The sequence below is a fragment of the Oryctolagus cuniculus genome, chromosome 19 (assembly GCF_964237555.1).
Source record: "Oryctolagus cuniculus chromosome 19, mOryCun1.1, whole genome shotgun sequence".
Taxonomy (NCBI): domain Eukaryota; kingdom Metazoa; phylum Chordata; class Mammalia; order Lagomorpha; family Leporidae; genus Oryctolagus; species Oryctolagus cuniculus.
The window spans coordinates 57,177,892-57,197,521 of NC_091450.1; positions in this window are offsets into that span (position 1 = coordinate 57,177,892).

Genomic DNA, 19,630 nt, shown 5'->3' on the forward strand with positions numbered 1-19,630 from the left:
CTCCTCACCCTCCAGGGCCTGAGCCCCACGGCCCTCCTCACCCTCCAGGGCCTGGCCCCGTTCCCCTTGCCACACTCTAGGGCCTGGCCCCTCTCCCCTCCTTGCCCTCCAGGGCTGGGCCCTCCTCAACTCCTTGCCCTCCAGGGCCAGGCCCCATTCCCCTCCTCAACCTCTAGGGATTGGACCCTGCTCTCCTCCTCACCCTCCAGTGCCAGGCCCTGCTCCCCTCCTCGCCTTCCAGGGCATGGACCCCCCCTCCCTTCCTTGCCTTCCAGGTCCAGGCCCTGCACCTCTTGCTATCATCCAGGGCCAGGCCCTGTTTCCCCTGCCACCCTCCAGGGCCGGGCCCTGCTGCCCTCCTTGCCCTCCAGTGCCGGGCCCTTCTCCCCCAGCTGCCTTCCCGTGCAGGACCGCGGTCCCCTACTCACCCTCTAGGGCCGAGCCCTGCTACCCTCCTTGCCCTGAAGGGCCAGGCCCCATGCCCCTCTTGAACGGGCATCGCTGTCCTCCAGGGCATGGGCCCCGTTCCCCTCTCTCCTTCCAGGGCCAGGCCTCGCATCTCTTGCTGCCTTACAGGGCCAGGCCCTGCTCCTCCTGCCGCTGTCCAGGGCCTACTCTGCTCCCCTCCTTTCCCTCCAGGGACAGGCCCTGCTCACCTCCTCACCTTCCAGGGCCTGGGCCCTGCTCCCCTCCTCGCCCTCCAGGGATTGACCCTGATCCCCTCCTCGCCCTCCATGGCCTGGGCCCAGCTCCCTTCCATGCCCTCCAGGGCCAGGCCTCGGTGCCCTCCTCGCCATCCAGGTCCAGGCCCAGCTCACCTCCTTGCCTCCAGGGCTGGGCCCCACTCCCCTACAGACCTCCATGGGCAGACCTTCCTTCCCTCCTCAACCTCCATGGCCCTGCCCCACTCCCCTCTGCACCCTCCAGAGCCTGACCCTGCTGCCTTCCTCACCCCCCAGGGCTGGGCTTTGCTCACCTCCTCGCCCTGCAAGGCCTTGCCCTGCTCCACTCGCTGCCCTACTGGGCCTGACCCTGCTTTCCTCCATGCCCTCCAGGGCCTTACACTGCTCCACTCACTGCCTTCCATTTCCTTGCCTGGATCCCCTTGCCACCAACCAGGGCCTGACCCCACTCCCCTCCTCACCCTCCAAGGCCTGGCCCTGCTCACCTTTATGTCCTCCATGGCCTGGGCCCTGATCTCCTCACTACCTTCCAGGGTCTGGCCCTGTTCCTGTTGCCCTCCTGGGCTTGACCCCGCTCCCTTCCTCAACCTCCAGGTCCAGGCCCCCCACCTCTCGCTGCCTTCCAGGGCCAGGCCCCACTCCCCTCCTTGCCCTCCAGTGCCTGGCCCTTCTCCCCCAGCTGCCTTCCAGTGTAGGACCCTGGTCCCCTCTTTGTTCTTCAGGGCTGAGCCCTGCTCCCCTCCTCTCCTTCCAGGGCCAGGCCCTGCATCTCTTGCCACCACCCAGGGCCAGGCCTTGCTCCCCCTGCCACCTTCCAGGGCCTACCCTGCTCCCCTCCTTGCCCTCCAGGGCCAGGCCCTGCTCACCTCCATGCCCTCCATGGCCTGGGCCCAGCTCCCTTCCATGCCCTCCAGGGCCAGGCCCCAGTGCCCTCCTCACCATCCAGGGCCAGGCCCCGGTGCCCTCCTCACCATCCAGGGCCAGGCCCCGGTGCCCTCCTCACCATCCAGGGCCAGGCCCCGGTGCCCTCCTCGCCATCCAGGTCCAGGTCCAGCTCACCTCCTTCCCTTCAGGGCCAGGCCCTGCTCCCCTCCTCACTCTCCATGGTCCTTCTCTGCTCCCCTCCTCACCCTCCAGGGCCAGGCCCTGCTCCCCTCCTCACCCTCCATGGTCCTTCCCTGCTCCCCTCCTCACCCTCCAGGGCCAGGCCCTGCTCCCCTCCTCGCCCTCTGTGGTCCTTCCCTGCTCCTCTCTCCACCCTCCAGGGCCAGACCCTGCTCACTTCCTTGCCCTACATGGCCTGTCCGTGCTCCCCTTGCCACCCACCAAGGCCAGGCCCCGCTCCCCTCCTCACCCCCCAGGGCCAGGCCCTGCTCCCCTCCTCACCATCCTGCACCAGTCTCCCCTCCCTTCCCCACCCTCAGGGCCTGACCCTCTGGCTTCCGTGCCCTCCAGGGCCTGGGCCCAGCTCCCCTCCTCGCCCTCTCAGACTGGACCCTGCTCCCCTGTTGCCCTCCAGTGTGGAACCCCACTTCCCTCCTCGCCCTCCAGGATCCGGCCCCACTCCCACACTTGCCCTCCAGGGCCTGGGCCCTTCTCGCATCCTCGCCCTCCAGGGCCTGACCCTGCTCCCCTAGCCTCCCTTCAGTGTGGGACCCCACTTCCCTCCATGCCCTCCAGGGCCTGCCCCTGCTCCCTCTAATATTTCTAAAACCTATATTAAAGTTGATTTCTGAACTCTGGAAAATTGAAATTGTGTTAAGTAAAATGCAGATCATGCATTGGGGAGATCATGTGCATTTGGTCATAAAGTTTATAATCACTGTCTAGTTATAGTGGAGAGTGAACATGATGCATACAACTATGGTAAAGTCTGAACGCCTGAATCTAACACTGAACTGTACATGTAGTGTTAATGACCATGCTAAATTCTAACAGCATTTGAATCACTAGAAATATTGAAAAGCACCACAAATATTTATAAATCTCACATCTGTATTCACAGTAATGATGCTAAAAGTACAATGTGTAACATTTCCCAGTACGCGCTTATATGCATTTCCCTTTCACAAACACACATGAATGCACACACGTACAAATCATAGAAGCTTAGGGGTTCAGAAACAAATATTTATGGACTTTAGGCCTTCATTATAGTTTATTGACAATTGAAAATAACCAAGTTTAATACTAATTTATATGTGTTGAAATTTTTGTAACTTTGAACCCACTATGCTTTCCAGCATGATTAGCAAGCCGACATCTGCTACATCTTCAAAGGGACTCTTAAAAATTGAAAGTTTACAGTGGTGCTTAAAACAATCAATACAAAGTAGGTGGTTCTGAGAATGTCTATAAATAGTGTCAATTGCTTGGCTTCCAATGCATTTGATTGTTCTCCAAGCAGTGTGGGAACAGGGTATAAACTGCCCACTTTCAGTTAAAATAACTAAAATTGATTAATTGGTGTAATGCTAGTTTTTTTTTTTTTTTGTGGGGGATATACAATATATATTTTAAGTATGTTCTTTCAAATTAGTGAATATAAGTATGTATTTCCTAAAAATCAGAACTTAATCCAAAACACGACATGATTTGGGGACATGAATTTTATTAGATGTTGCATTATATTAGATTTTTGTAGAATGGCAAATATTTTATTTATAGCTACCAACTCATAAAACATTTGTTGTGGAACAGTGTTTGTCTATATGCCTGGCATTGTAGAATGACAGGTACACAGAGCACTTAATAAACTGAAAGTTAAACTCTAAGTTACATCTTACTCAAACTGATTGTGCATCATATTGTAATTTTTCCTAGATATTCCATCATTGTGTTTTACTATTCATTTCTGTGTTACTGAGTTGTGTATTTTAGTATTTTCTTTAGAGTAGAAAAAAATACTATGTTGCATCTCAAAGATTAAGGATAATGTTGAACAATTTAAAAGTCTCAAAACTATAGAATCTATTTCTTGGAGTAGTAGATTAATTTTGGGGTAAGAACGCTTCGAAATGAAGATGCTTTATTGTTGAAAGCCATCAATAAATTAAAGGAAAAATGTAAATAAAAATGGGAATATTTTCCAGTTCTGTGTAAATCTCTAAAATATTTGAAAAGGAAAACCATTAAGTGCAAGATATGACAATATATAAGTTTTCCTTCAGATTAGAAATTTGATGCTAAATATTTAACATTTAATCTTTATTTAATAGTAACTATGAATGGAGGCCATTATGTTGACACCCTGTAAGCTGATTTCTACTCTTAAACTGAAAAAAAAATATGTTTTGTTCATTACCCCTTTTCCCTCTGTGCTTGAAAACATTGGCTTTTATCACAACACTGGAAGTATATGGAAGCCAGGAGCCAGGAGCCTCCTCCAGGTCTCCCACATGGGTGCAGGGGCCCAAGGACTTGAGCTGTCTTCTACTGCTTTCCTAGGCCATAGCAGAGAGCTGGATCGGAAGTGGAGCAGCCAGGACTCAAACCGGTGCCCCTATTGAAACCTTAAGTTTTAGCCTTCCCAATAAAAATAAATCTCAGCATCATTTAAAATGTTGGCTACTGCCATTGAGTGAACACAATGAAATTTGACAAAACGTTTTACTTGGGTGTAAGATACCATTCTCTGAATCAGGTTTTATGATTACCTAAGTCATTTTTCATCCTTGTTTTATGAATATAAACATCGATACATTTTCTTAGCTTCAGATTTTGAACATTCCAGTGATGTAGCTCCTGCTAACGAAGTGCCTGAATATTTTGGTACCTCGTAGCCTTTAATGTGTGATATCTGGTCATATACACATGGGATCTATTATAAGTTAGAGATAGTTTCCATAAATAGAATAATATTTTGGATAACCACTGATGAATTGAAGAATCTATTTCCTCTTCAAATTTTTTTATTTTAAGGCAATTTTGAGAAATTGAATTTTACCTATAGTTTTATTTGTCTTTGTGTCCAGGTAAAGTAATAAATAAAATAGCTCCAGTTATACCAAGCACCTGCATATGTTTCTAACTCTACCGTTTGAGGTAAGTCAGCTTGAGCATGTCCCGAATTGCACATCTCTTCCCTCTCTTATTCCCACTCTTATATTTAACAGCGATCACTTTTCAGTTAAGTTTCAGCACTTAAGAAGAATTGTGTATTGATTACAGTATTCAACCAAAAGTATTAAGTAGAACAAACAAAAAAAAATACTAAGAGGGATAACATATCAAGTTGCTCATCAACAGTCAGGGTGAGGGCTGATCAAGTCACCGTTTCTCATAGTGTTCATTTCACTTTAACAGGTTTCCTTTTTGGTGCTCAGTTAGTTGTCACCTATCAAGGAGAACAAGTGGTATTTGTCCCTTTGGGATTGGCTTATTTCACTCAGCATAATGTTTTCCAAATTCCTAACAGGGATCACTTTTCAGTTAAAATTTAAACACCTAAGAATAATTGTGTGTTAATTACAGAGTTCAACCAATGGTACTAGAACAAAAAAAAATACTAAAATGGATAAAGTATTACATTGTACATCAACAGTCAGCACAAGAGCTGTTTGAGAAACAGTGACTTGACCATGCTTGTATATTTTCACTAAAAATCATTAGAATACTTATTTTGAAAAGCTGAAGTCTTAGGCATTTGGATGAATATACAAAGGAATTTCAAAAAGTGGAAAACAAAATTAAAAGTTCATCTTGGTGCAAAAAGTTTTGAACACAGTGAATAATTTTTTTCAAAACACACACTTTCCCTAAACAGTTTGAAGACACTTCATACTTCAGCTGCCATCAAAACAAAAGTAGAAAAATAATTTTTTTCATTCCAGTCAATGAAGCTGGATTAATACAGTGATACTAACTTGGACTATAAAAATTTTTATGTATAAGTCTATCATGATGACACTATTTTAATAGAAATATTTATAATCTGGAATTATTTTTTCAGATTGTGTTTGCTCATCTTGAGATGAAGATAAAGAAACATGTCTCCCCCAAATCTTCCTCTTATTTCAACTCACTCCAATCTTCTTAGTATATTTGAATGGTAATGGAAATGTGTTGACTTTTGGAGTTCTGTACTTGTCCTTCCATTTTCTACAAGATGTGTCCATTATGTATCTGTTGTCTTTTTTGTTCCATTACTAAATTTGTGGAATTTTGGTATGAAATATGCAGTGTAACTCTCAAAGAAAATAGTATATAAGGCATTACAATTACTATGAAATCATCAAAGATTTTTCCCACATAAATATGTGTATATAACTTTATATGCATATATTTATATGTGTAAATGTGTATTACTATTTATAGGTACATGGCTCTTATTTTCCACTATGATGTCTATTTTAAAAATTAAAATGGAAATCATTTGTTGTGATGCACCTGTTAAGCCATTATTTGGGATGTCCATGTAGTGAAAAGTGTCTGGATTCCAGTAACACCTCCACTTCCTATACAACTTCCTGCTAATGCTCACCCTGGGAGGCATCAGATGATAGATGAATTACTTGGGTCCCTACCACCCAGGTGGGAGACCCAGGTGGAGTTCTTGGCTCTTGACAATGGTATGGCCCACTCCTGGCTCCTGTGATTATGGGGAGTGAACCAATAGATGGAAGATAATCTCTTTCACTCTCACTGTCTCATTCTGCCTTTCAAATGAATAAAAACAAATAATATTTTAAAATTAAATGGTAAAATATCATATGGTGAGAAAGAAAACCAACAGACATACTTTCTCTTAAATACAAAGTGGTATTCCTAAAATCCGCACCTTCTTCTTAGAATTTTCTCATGTGAAATTGCACATGACAGATGGATGCTGGTATTACAGAATTACTGTACCTCCTCTCCTAGAGAAGAACATAAGCATGGATTTCAATAACTCTATTCCTCCCATTTTTTGTTTCCTGTCAAGATTATTTTGCATGAACATTTCAGTCTTGGTGACAGTGATTATGATGATGACTTACGTTTTTTTTTTTTTCCCCATCTGGAATGGTCAATGGAGAAAATATCCCTATGGAGAATCTTGAAAGCCTCATTATTCCAATATCACAAATATGAAAATTGAGACACAGAAAAGTGTGGTTTTCCCAAATTCACACAAAAACTCAGAAGTGAAGCCAAGAGTAGTACCCAGCTCATGTGCAACAAATCTAATGCAACCTGCACTGTCAAGCTACACAGTGATTAGGTTGAGTAGTGTAATTACCTAAAGTACAGGGCAGGAAAATAGCGCCCCATTTACCAACCCAGTCACAGCAAGTAGAGGAATTACGTGAATGAGAGTCACCATATGGATGGTGCTCACACATTTCACAATCCTGTACTTTACCTTCTTATCCTGAATGCTCTAAAAACAGGAGTTTGAGATAGAATTCGAATAAAACATACAAACAAACAATCTCCAATTCTGGAGCCAGATAAAGACATAGGTGTTTAAATCCTGGGGTTAGAGTTTCCATCTGTGTCATGTTCATGTAAACTTTACCTCAATTGTCTCATTTATAACACAGAAATAATGTTCACAACATGAGGGGAAAGTGTATTAGAAATAAAGCACAGGTAGCACATATGCTGTAACATGATGCATGCAGTGATCCTTATGAGTAGTAAGCAGTAATAATATGTCAGTTCTCATCAAATATTTTTTAAAGATTTATTTATTTATTTGAAAGGCAGAGAGTTACAGAGAGACAGAGGCAGAGAGAGAGAGAGAGAGAGAGAGAGAGAGAGAGAGAGAAAGAGGAAGAGAGAGAGAGAGAGAGGTCTTCCATCCGCTATTTCACTCCCCAAATGGCAGCAATGGCCAGAGCTGAGCAAATCTGAAGCCAGGAGTCTGGATCTTCTTCTGGGTCTCCCACATGGGTGCAGGGCCCAACAACTTGGGCCATCTTCCACTGCTTTCTCAGGCCATAGCAGAGAGCTGAATTGTAAGTGGAGTGACCAGGACTTGAACTGGCACCCATGTGGGATGTTGGCACTTCAGGTGGCGGCTTTACATGCTATGCCATAGTGCTGGCCCCTCACCACTGAACTTTAAATAAAATTTTTACTATATTGTATTATTTTTGTCAAATGGACTAGTGTATAGATAGGTAATAAATGACACATGATGTTAATTGAGCCCAGCAGTGAAATCAGTGACAATCCCTAGTTAAGAATCATCTCAATTTCAGTATTGAATTGTGTAAATGTCTAAGGAATTTATACTAACTTTTATGAATCATGTGATTTGAAGGTTACAGATATAAATATGTCTTTGGAAATTTGAGTTATTTCTCATCACATTCCCATTGGCACTGTGTATTCACAGAAATTGAGATTATTTCAAATATGAAAATGCAGAACATTCAAAATATATTTGGTGTAAAGAATGAAATATATTTGGTGGTGAAGCAGACCTGTCCCTATCAGATACAAAGATCTGGTATAAAATTACAGCAAGAATGAAAATATGATGTTCTCACAGGTAAAAACTGACCCAGGGACAGAACAGAGTAGAGCAGAAAGCTGTGCATATGAGGGGCCTTCAAAAGCTCACGGATGGGGCCAGTGCTGTTGTGCAGGGCACTGAGCCTCTGTTTGTAACACCAGCATGCCATGTGGAGCACCAGTCTGAGTTCTGGCTGCTCTGCTTCAGATTCAACTCCCTTCTAATGCACCTGGGAGAGCAGCAGACAATGCCCTGAGTACTTACTCCCTGCCACCCACATGGGAGACCCAGATGTGGTTGTGGGCTCATCTGACTGTTTGGGGGAGTGAACCAACAGATGGAAGATTTTTCTTTCTCTGTTTCTCTTTCTGTCTCCATTAGCATAACTTTCAAATAAATAAAATAAATCTTGAAAAAAAAAAACCCTCAGAAACCTCTTGGAACACAAGAAGTTATCATTTAATTCCATTTTCTGTGAGCTTTTTGAAGCCACTTTCTACAGGGAAGCTTTATTGATGATGGAATTGAAACAGTGATCACTGAGAAAATGGTGACTTTTGTAAAAAGCTACCTAGAACAACTTGTTCTTTTTAAATATTTACTTATTTGAAAGAGTTACACAGAGAGAGGGGAGGGAGGGAGGGAGGGAGGGAGAGAGAGAGAGAGAGAGAGAGAGCTCTTCCATCCACTGGTTCACTTCCCAGTTGGCTGCAATGGCTGGAGCTGCACTGATTCAAAGCCAGGAGCCAGGAGCCAGGAGCTTCTTCCCAATCTTCTCCATGGGTACAGGGGCCCAAAGACTTGGGCCATCTTCTACTGCTTTTGCAGGCCACAGCAGAGAGCTGGATCAGAAGTGGAGCAGCCAGGTCTCGAACTGGCACCATATGGGATGCTGGTGCTTCAGGCCAGGGCGTTAACACACTGCACCACAGCACTGGCCCCAAGAATAACTTGTTATTCACACAGAATAAATGGAAGCAATTGCTTTCCTCTGTATACTAAAATCAATACTTCCTGGTTTGACAGGTTCAATTTGAAATGCAAACCTTAAACTCTTGGAAGATGTAGAATACATTTGTGGCCTCAGCAGAGAGTATCCTTCAATAGCTCTAACCATTAAAGAAACAGTGTGTAAATATAAATACATTAAGAGCTTCTGATCATCAACAAATACTCCAAGAAAAGGGGAGGGCACAAACAGAGAAGATAGTAGCTTCCATACAACTGAAGGTATTAAATTAGGACTCAGACATTTTAAAGTCCATAAAGAGCAAGATTAATTTTAAAAAGAATTCATATCAGATACATGGAGGTATTTCATAGAAGCACTACAGTGGGCCATTATTTTTTTAAAAAACAAAGTTAATTTATCTATGAGAAATGAGAGAGAGAGGCCTTCCATACACTGGCTCACTCCCCAAATGGCAGCACTTCCCAGATGCAGCAGCAGGGAGTGAATTGGACACAGAGCAGCCAGGACTCCTGGTGCTCCAACATGGGACATGGACACCAACTCTGGATCCTAAACTCTTCAAAGATACTTGACTCCATTAGAAAACAGGAAAGGCAAAATAAAAGCACAGTAAGATAACATTTATTGTCATTGTGTTGTAAAAAAAAAGTTGAACCTGGTAAATCCAAATGCCGGCAAAGATTTGGGTGAACTTGAACCTTTATGCCCTGGAATGAATAAGAAAACTAAACTGATACAACCTTGGGAAACATTTTTTTTTCACATTAGTGTGTTAAGATGAACATTCACATAACATTCAACCTATTGATGCAGCTCCTGGCTACGTATCCACATAGGTCCCATCACAGGTTTATCATGCAAGAGCAGAACCAAATACCTTGGAGACATCTTGAATGATAAGCCCTTTCTTGTCTACTTCTCTTTATTATTGTGATTTTTAATTTTTAAATCCACAAAGCAAAAACTGGGAGGTAATACAATGAATTCCCTTTGTTGTTAAATATGAAAGGTAATCATTTGTGTGCATCTTGTGAATGTTTATAAATTATTATCATGAACATGCAACCTGACTAAACTCAGGGTGGGATTATTTTTATATTTACTCCTCTTCCATGGTGTCTTCGTGTAAGCCTTTGAGAATCTGGTTCTCCTAGGCAGACCAAAAGGAGAAAGCACTTGAATTTAATGTTCTGTTTTGCTTCGTGTGTTTCCTTTCTTTGTCCAAGGTGAAAGTGTGGTTCCAGAACAGGAGGATGAAGTGGAAGAGGGTAAAATTGGGCCAGCTGGGCACTGCTGCCCGAGAAAAGGAACTGGTGAACGTGAAGAAAGGAACCCTGTTCCCTTCAGAGATATCAGGGATCGGTGCAGCCATGCTCCAGCAAACAGGGGACTCTCCGGACAATGAAGACAGCCACAACAGCGACCACAGCTCAGAGCATGCACACTTATGATCCACACAGACAGGACCAACTCCATCCTCAGGAAAGAAGCACCGTGATGGCAAGTCTTACCCAACAGAGTTTTCACAGAGAGATGGCCATGGCCATGATTTTTAATATTATCAAATTCAGGCATCATGGGTCTGTTTTGCATGATTTATAGAGGATTTATACTAAGTGCCACTTATCAAAGATGCTTCCATGATGAAAATCAGAAGGTGAATTTTCTTTGAATAGTCAGAGATGTTTGGTTGTATGTATGACAGTGAGCAGGTATGTTTGCCTTTGCTTGTACTGAAAAATTAAATGGGTACCCAAGAACAAATTATGACACATTTCTACACGAGATGCCTCCAGAGTGAAATCGTTGAAGATGATCTTGCTTTAAACTCTCAGCTGATGAAAATAGGCACTGATAATGCCAGCCAGGCCAGCTTCCTGCCTTTTTATGCATGTGTCATTCTGAGACAATCCATATGTGCTTACTTGTGTACAAGTAGAGAAACATACAGTAGATAGAGTCTGATATGACATATTCTTGTACCACAGACAAAACAAACATTATGTTGCATTTACTATCAACTGCTGCTAATACGTTTTTATACAACTTACCTAGCTCCTCCTTGATTCGTCCTATCTTGTAGCTTGAAAAAAAAAAATAGGATCATAGGCAAATCAGTTACTTTGTGGAAAGAGCTTTGTTGTGGCAGACACTGTCTGATTTTATTTCTATAAAATTAAAGCTGTTATGAATATGACTTAATTAACAAGAAAATGTTTCTTCCTTCTTAGAAATGGTGTCAGACAAGGAGCAAAGCCAAATGGGCTCCCCAAGGGGATAGACAAAACAATTCTGAATGTCTTCAAATTAAATTCAGTAAAAACACATTATTTTTTAATATGTGATGTATTCTTGCAGAACAACCATCTTTGTATTTTGTGAAAAATGTTTAATAAATGATCCTTTATAAATAATTTTGGTCTCCCCATTGTGATTTCCTTAATTTCTATAGATTTTAATATTCATATCTAAGAGTGCCCCAGACTCAAGTGCACTGTGCTAATTCAGATCAAGATCATTAATGAATCAGTTTTTCATTTGTAGATTTATTATGGCAAGAAAAAAAAGCAATCTTTGGGTGATCGAAGAGAATCTAAACATCATCATACAATAAACCATTTTCTTAATTTGAAGAATATGGCAAATTAATGTTTTTGTGTGTTTTACAAAGCAAAGAGAAAAGATAACACTAACTGCCACGACAAATAAGTAAAGTAGTCATATATTTTAAAATTTATGTTTAACATATGTGAATCAATCCAATAGTTGTTTTAAAGTCACACCAACCAGAGTCCTTGAGCTAGGAAATCTGAATCTTCATTGGAATGGACACCACAGGTATCAGAAGACAATGATTATAGGCTGGCGCCACGGCTCAATAGGCTAATCCTCCACCTGTGGTGCCGGCACATGGGGTTCTAGTCCCAGTCGGAGTGCTGGTTCTTCCCGGTTGTTCCTCTTCCTGTCCACCTCTCTGCTATGGCCCAGGAAGGCAGTGGAGGATGGCCCAAGTGCTTGGGCCCTGCACCTGCCTAGGAGACCAGGAGAAGCACCTGGATCCTGGCCATTGTGGGGGTGAACCAACGGCAAAAGGAAGACCTTTCTCTCTGTCTCTCTCTCACTGTCCACTCTGCCTGTCAAAAAAAAAAAAAGTCAATGAGTGTATTAATACATTTCGTGTCATGTATGGTTGTACATGCATTAGATGCCTAAGACCTACTTACAACTATATCATGTTATTTTTTAACTGTTCCACATTTAACCAGAAGAATTTGGAAACATTACCATCATTCCTCCTTCCTCCATAGAAATAAACTGAAAAATAATTCATAAACATTTCCAAATTACTCATTATTTGATTTTATTTCAGAATTAGATTGACAAAAATATATTGATTCTATTCTAACTTAGTCTAGCAAGACATATATGAATATTCAAGAAATAAAGTAAATTATATTTTTGTATCATATTTTCTCTTTGTGAGATACATTTTATCACACTGGTAAACAATATATCTAATTTAATTTTGGGGAGAGCCTGTTCAAATTAAAGGTACAAAATATGCCTTTCTATCAATCACTTGAAGGAATTAAAATTATGCTTGTATTGAAGATATCTATTTCTTTTTGTAGAATAACTCTGCCTCTCAAAGAAAACAAATCTTAAAAAACAATTCTATAAAACTATTCAGTTAACATTTGAGGTAAGTGATACTTAGGTGAAAATATGATGTTTGCAATATAAATACAAACAACTGGCATAGCTATTATTTGAACCATCTGGGAAACAGTGTATTTTGCTGTCAGTCCCTTATGCTGCATTCTGTTTGTAAAAAGCAATTCAGAAATAGAAAGAAAGCCACAGAGAATTTAGCATGAGAGCAGTAGTCTAAACATTCCAAACCTGAAAACGTTTGAAGTCTGCAGAACTGATCTGCAAATGCTCTTGAGAAAGTGGTGTTTGTTGTGGTGGTTGTGGTTGTTTCCTGATTTCTTACCTAAAACTGGCCAGGAAAATTGAGTAATACTTCTCTCACATGTACCTCAATGTTCACCCTTTGCCAAATGATGCTAACAGGAATGGACAAAGGAACAAACGTGGTCCCAGAAAAAACAGATTGCTACATCAAGTTTTGAGAGCCTATAAAAATTCAATAAGAATTTTTGAAATAAATCTAATAATTCTCTATTTACATGTGTTTTCTCAATAATCTCATTTTGACATTTGATATGCTTAGATATAGATACATTTAAAAATTAAAAATAGTTTTTCTTGTATGCCTTATTTCCCACCTTTAGTAACTTTTTAAATTAAATCTGGCTTCAAACTGTGATCAAGAATTCCAGAAAATATTTTATTATATCATGGTTAGTAATTCCCCATTAAAATATTGTTTACTTTTTTAAAAATACAGTTTTCTGAAACAGTTCTTAAAACAAAATGAATTTTCAAAGATAATTATTGTCATATCCAGTTCCTGTTAGGGTCTTTATTTTGTATTTCTGCCCTTTTGGAAATGGTTCATTGAGATAAACATTCATTTCCTTTATTTAAAGACTAATCACATGATTTTGGAACACATTTTTGTAGAACTATTCAAGCATCCACTGCTTTTGCAAATGTGTAATACTGATGGTTGAAAATATTTTTACATCTTTTTTATGTTCAGTGTATATTGATATTGAAAATCCATCACTTATCTAACCTGATGAAACATGAAACTCAAACTATTATTTTATTCAAGCTAATACTTCTAATTAAATAATTTGCTTGGCTTTCATTTTCTTTGTGAGAGCTCCATTTTCATTGGCTTTGCCAACATTGGAATTGGTAATTTTTGTGATCCTGGGCCTATGTAATGTAAGAGAGTGGTGTTTAAAAAGTAGTAAGCAGGAGCGAGCATTTGGCCAAGTGGTTAAGAATCCCCTTGAGACAACCTTGCTACAATGGAATGAGGGCGTCTGAGTGTTGTTTCCATTTCTGTCTTCAACTTCCTGCTAATGCAGACGCTGGGAGGCAGCACAGGAGGGCTCAAGGAATTGGGTTCCTGCCACACACACAGTAGAATTACTCTCTGCCTTTCAAATGGATACATGAAAACTAAAATATAGGAATATAAAACGTGGAGAAAGTTATGTCTAAAATTATCAGGCTTTAAAAACACACACACCTGTATATTCATTAGACAATCGGCTCCTAACACTGCTACACCTGCAGGTCCAATTGGGACTGTCAGATGGGCCAACATCAGCGTGACCAGTGCCAGTCCTGCCGGCTCAAGAAGTGCTTCCGGGGGGTTGTGCAGAAGGAGGGTGAGTGGCCCCCAGCCCCGCTGCAGCCTGGTGGGGGCGTGCGGTAGGTGGGTGAATGGCACCCCAGCCCCGCTGCCTGCGGAAGGAGGGTGAGCGGCCCCCATTCTCCCTGCAGTCGGCCGGTGGGGCCTGGGGTTGGCACCTGCTAACCACAAGACCAGGGCCATTGCACCATGTACTGGCACAGGAATCCAATTACAGCTGTGGCCAGGGCCCGGTCCCCCTGCCCAGGCCTGGCCACTGCGTCCTGAAGAAATACACAGACACACACAGACACACACACATACATGCACACTCATGCACACACACGCACATACACACATTTATTTGGTTTCCGTTGCTCCCACCCCTGCCTCTGTTTGCTTAAGGCAGGAGCTGGGCAGCCTGAGCCCATGGGGACCCCACTCTTGTTCTCTCCCCAGGAGCCCTGGCCTGGCCCAGGGCAGACACAGTCCAAGCAGCACGGCCCTAAACTCCAATGCCCTGCAGTTTCTCCAGGCTCCACATGGGGGGGGGCGGTGGTCTTGGGGTAGGGGTAGAAGGGGTTCCAGCCTCAGGATAAATGCGCACCCCATACCTGCTTTCTGTCTGCCAGTTCCTCCCAGGGTCTGACTCCAGTCTCTCACGCTTTTGAAGTCCTCCCCCTCACTGTGTCTGTGAGGGAAGCTGATAAAGTCCGCACAGAGCCCCTTGGAAAAGCCACTCCCTTCAGCTTGGGGGGTTCACCTGTGCCCCTCTTCTCACGTGGCTGATCTGAAATCCCGCTGGCCCGGCCCTCAGGTTGGCGCGAGTACAGCCACGTGCTGCACCCCCCACCCCATGCGCGGCTTCCCACCATCACAGCTCACAACCCCTTACTTTGCTTTGGAACCCAATGACTTCTCCAGGGACTCTCTTTGTCTTGTGCACTGTTGTGCCCCAGGGTCCCTGCATACAGTTGGCCCTCAATAAATAGCCCATGGCTTCAGTTGCCACCAGGGTAGCTTTTCCTTCATGGCCAATACTGCTCTAAAGCAGATTTGTTAATTCGGGGGTTGGTGTTAAAGAGGGAGTTGTGGGTGGGATTTGAAGCCTATGCCCTAGCCTGGGCTGGAGGTGGGAGAGTTGGGGTGGGGGTTTGAAGAAGGGGGGGTGAGCAGGTGCAAAGGCCCTGGGGTAGGATGGGGGGAGTGGTGCAGGCGGGACTTATAACCAGCGCAACACTTTTGGGGCCCATTTGGCCACTCCTACTGGACAGCTGACTCCCACCCCCGCAGGACTCAGCCCCACCTCCAGCCCCGAGTCCCCTCCAGGGCTGGTAATGTGCCCTGCGTGAGGCCGGCCTAGGGCTGGAGCTCATGGATTAGATCAGGCCAGGTGGGCGGGCTCATTAAGGCTCCTTAATTTGCCCTGCCTGGCAGCCAGCCCTCCCTGCCTCGGTTTCCCTCCTCCCACCTCACCTGCTTGCTGAGGGCAAGGCCCCAGCTCCCAGTCCCACCTGGGGAAGACCCCAGGCTCCCTCCCCACCCGGGCTCTCCCGGAGCTGGGGTGGGGTGGGGACTCTGAGAGAGCCTAGCTCTGGCTGTCTTCTCCCTGCCCTTCTCTCTCTCCCTCCTACCGCCCCGCAGCGCTGCAGCGCGGCCATATCCCGCAATCGCTGCCCGGCGGCGCTGGCCGCCTCCTCTGGCAGCCCTCCTGGCTGGGCGCTGGCGCGGCGGTGGACAGAGGCTTGTTCCTGGTGCAGCTGCGGACGCAGCAGGTGCGGGCGGCGGCGGCGCGGCACTGGGCATGGACCAGGTGAGAATGCTGGCGGCGGGGCTGCTCTTAGCGCTGCCCCTGCCTGCACAGGGCGCCATCGCCGGCCGAGCGCACGTGGCCTTCCTGGACCAGGAGCAGGTGGACGAGCTGGGCCGCCTGCAGGGGGACTCGGTGGAGTCCGGTGCCTCAAAGTCATGGCGCTCTTGGCCTCCGTGGGCGCTGAGAGGCTGCAGGAGCAGTTCAGGTGGCTCTCATGGAGTATTGCGCGCCCAGTACCCGTCCCAGCCCCAGCGCACCCGGCCTTGAGCTAGCTCCAGGCGCCCCTCATTGCGCAGCTCCACTTCCTGCGCCTGGTGGGCAAGACGACCACCGAGACGCTCACCCGGGACTCGCTGCTGGTGGGCAGCCCCTTCAACTGGCCCTAGGACTCTGGCCGGTGAGCCACCGCGTCAAGAAGACACTCTGCTCTGATTTCGGTATCACAGATTGCACAACACCTGGAAATAGTTTCTTTAAATGTGAAGATCAGCCGGCGCCGTGGCTCAATAGGCTAATCCTCCACCTTGCGGCGCCGGCACACCGGGTTCTAGTCCCGGTCAGGGCGCCGGATTCTGTCCCGGTTGCCCTTCTTCCAGGCCAGCTCTCTGCTATGGCCAGGGAGTGCAGTGGAGGATGGCCCAGGTGCTTGGGCCCTGCACCCCATGGGAGACCAGGAAAAGCACCTGGCTCCTGGCTCCTGCCATCGGATCAGCGCGGTGCGCCGGCTGCAGCGGCGGCCATTGGAGGGTGAACCAACGGCAAAGGAAGACCTTTCTCTCTCTGTCTCTCTCTCTCACTGTCCACTCTGCCTGTCAAAAATAAAAAAAAAAAAAAAAAAAAAAAAAAAAATGTGAAGATCGGTTACAACGCAGAGAGGTTAAATGAAAAAGTGTCTAATCACGACCACATTCTTTCTTAGTAACTTCAGGCAGATTTAGCATCTCTACAGTATATTAAATAATGGCCAGATATTTCCCAGGAACACCATGTTTTTCTGATGGATTTCAAAATTTCATGGGAAATAGAAGGAGAAGATAAGTTTATGTTGGTGCATAACATTTGAAATATGTATTTCTCATAATACATGTTTTCCATGAACTTTTTAAATAACCCATGTATATATAAATTTCAACATGTTTTGAACCAAAATAAATTTAACTTTTAATTCCACTTCCACAATCTTTTTAAGGTACGCTTATGTGAGTCAAACAGATGGCTTCGCTCACATAACACAAGGCTTGAGGAAATATATCTGTATAAACATGTTTTTGGGGCTGGTGCTGTGGTGCAGCAGGTTAACGCCCTGGCCTGAAATGCTGGCATCCCAAATGCCACCAGTTCAAGACCTGGCTGCTGCACTTCCGACCCAGCTCTCTCCTATGGCCTGGGAAAGCAGTGGAAGATGGCCCAAGTGCTGCACCCGTGTGGGAGACCCAGGGGAAGCTCCTGGCTCCTGGCTTGGGATCGGCGCAGCTCTGGCCATTGCGGCCAACTGGGGAGTGAACCAGTGGGTGGAAGACCTCTCTCTCTCTCTCTCTCTTTCTCTCTGCCTCTGCTCTCTCTGTGTAACTCTTTCAAATAAATAAATCAATATTTAAAAAATAAATAAGCATGTTTTAGAAAAATAGTGGATATATATATATATATCATACATCCTGCTCTGCAAGGGTTTTTTTTTTTTCTTAATAATGTAAATATATTTTATAGCTAAACTGTGTTTCTTCATATGGATTTATCATATAGTATTTAATGAATACTGTACTGTTAGATATTTACTTTTCTATCCTCAAGTTTCCCTAAGAAAAAGTTTCCATAGGCCCTTCTGAAACCTATTTTTTCCATAGAAAGATTTTTTTAGGAAGTGCTTATTTGGGACAAGAGTATATAATAAACATAATCTGTATTGCTAAGACTTTTGGTACACATCACCGATTTCTTTTGCAAATTCACATTCTATTCAATGGCCATTGCCTCATATATGTCAAAATGTCAACAGTTGCAATAGTTGTTTTGAATCTGATGAAAAACACATACTTTAATTTGTATTTATTCAATTTTTAAATAAATTAAACTTCTTACTGAGTTTGCTGATAATTTTATATATATTATATATAGTTATTATTATATTATATATTATATTATATTTAAGATATATAATATATAGTCTAATGTGATATATTCTAATATATAATTATGTTATAAATTATATAATTATGTTTATTATATATGTTATGTAACTATATAACTGTTATATAACTATATAATATATATAATATAATAATATATGCATATATATGTGTATATATATACACACACACACACTCATAGATTTATTTATTTATTTATTTATTTTTATTTTTCACAGGCAGAGTGGACAGTGAGAGAGAGAGACAGAGAGAAAGGTCTTCCTTTGCCGTTGGTTCACCCTCCAATGGCCGCCGTGGCCGGCGCGCTGCGGCCGGCGCACCGCGCTGATCCGATGGCAGGAGCCAGGAGCCAGGTGCTTTTCCTGGTCTCCCATGGGGTGCAGGGCCCAAGCACCTGGGCCATCCTCCACTGCACTCCCTGGCCACAGCAGAGGGCTGGCCTGGAAGAAGGGCAACCGGGACAGAATCCGGCGCCCCGACCGGGACTAGAACCCGGTGTGCCGGCGCCGCTAGGCGGATTAGCCTAGTGAGCCGCGGCGCCGGCCAGATTTATTTATTTTTTTTGACAGACAGAGTTAGACAATGAGAGGGAGAGACAGAGAGAAAGTTCTTTCTTCCATTGGTTCAACCCCCAAATGGCCCCCATGGCCTGGAAGCTGAGCCGATTCGAAGTCAGGAGCCTGGTGCTTCCTCCCGGTCTCCCATGCAGGTGCAGAGCCCAAGCACTTGGGCCGCCCTCCACTGCCTTTCTGGGCCACAGCAGAGAGCTGGACTGGAAGAGGAGCAACTGGGACAGATTTTTCATTCATTTCTGGAAATATTTTTTTAAGATTTATTTATATATTTGAAAGGCAGAGTTACAGAGAGGCAGAGGCAGAGAGAGAAAAAGGTCTTCCATCTATTGGTTCACTCTCCAGATGGCTGCAACAGCAAGAGCTGCCCTTATCTGAATTCAAGAGCTTCTTCTAGGTCTCTCACATGGATGCAGGGGCCCAAGGACTTGGGCCATCTTCTACTGCTTTCCCAGGCCATAGCAAAGAGCTAGATATGAAGGGGAGCACCTGGGACTTGAACTGGGGCCCATATGGGATGCCAGCACTGCAGGTGGTGGCTTTACCCACTATGCCATAGCATTAGCCCCAGGATATACTTTTTAATTTTAACAAAGTTAATAAACTATGAGTAAAAGTAATTGAGGAAACACAGGGAAAAGTAACACTAGTGTCCATTTTCATGTATTAAAACAATTGTTTACAGAGAAAAGAGCTTTGTCAAGATTAGAAAAAAATATTGTA